Genomic DNA, 1,155 nt, shown 5'->3' with positions numbered 1-1,155 from the left:
TGCTCCGACTATGTGCCGTGCTCTGGCAAGTTGGTGCTGCCTGCTCCGGCTGACATGGAGCCCGAGTCATATGCCGGGTGGGATCGGCCTGTGCTGGGGGAGGGACTCACATACTTTCATGGCTCTGTGATCACAAGCTATGCGAGGAAGGGGGTGGGGAAGCATGTGTTAACATTAGCAGATCTGAGCTCTTGGGCATCCGCAAAGCTCCCAACCATCCACAACTAAAGAACTGCTGTGAAGCATGGAACACACATATCAGGAACATACATCACATGCGCAAGGCGCAGGATTAGCCTGACACAAAGCTATTCTTGTTGCTGTAAGACCACAGTGACACCAGCATTCTAGAGCCCTCATCTTTCCGTTCAGCAAACACCACGAGCACCAGACACTGTGCCAATTTCCTGCCAACCACACAAGGAGGGGAAACGTAAGAGAAATCTGTAATATGTATCCAGAAGAGGACTTCACTGCACTTCATAAAGACAAGTAAGTGAACCTACCTATTGCCCTAGAGTGCCAGTGGCAGGTCAGAAGTTTGACAGAAGTCTGCCAAACCACAATTGATCAGTACTTTTGTGTATCTGCTGTATGCCATACTCAGCAACAGCTGATGATTTTCTTGGTTTCTGAAAAACAAAGGATATCAGGATCACTTTGGGTGTTTTAAAACACTCTTACCTGCCAAATAGGCCTTAAAAGAAACCTGCAGTGCCCCATATCAAAACTGCACCTTTCAGGTTAGCCACCTGAGTGAGGCAGCTGATCAAACTGATCCTGAAGTCAGCCCAAGTTTTTTAATGGACTTCAGTGGTTTGGAGGTCAAAACTTATGTGCTCTGGAGATTATATTTCACAAGGGTTATTGTTCTCTAACAAGATCAGATGCATCTGTGACTAAGCAAATTGTCAGATCTTAATGTAAATGCATATAATATTCAGTAATTTACATTACAATCACTATGACTTGGAAACTTCAGGCAGTTTTGCTGATTCTTTATCTAACTGCAGGACCTACAAGATAATTCTTGCTTCTGGGCAAGTGTTTATGCAGTTGGGTGTAAAAGGTAGATTTTTTTCAATAGTAATAATGCTGACATTTTTGTCAGCATGACACATGCAAGCCTTCTAAGTCTTTGTAAGAAATTAACTA

This window comes from Pogoniulus pusillus, chromosome Z, assembly GCF_015220805.1.
Source record: "Pogoniulus pusillus isolate bPogPus1 chromosome Z, bPogPus1.pri, whole genome shotgun sequence".
In the NCBI taxonomy this organism is placed as follows: domain Eukaryota; kingdom Metazoa; phylum Chordata; class Aves; order Piciformes; family Lybiidae; genus Pogoniulus; species Pogoniulus pusillus.
This window is presented reverse-complemented; position numbering follows the sequence as displayed.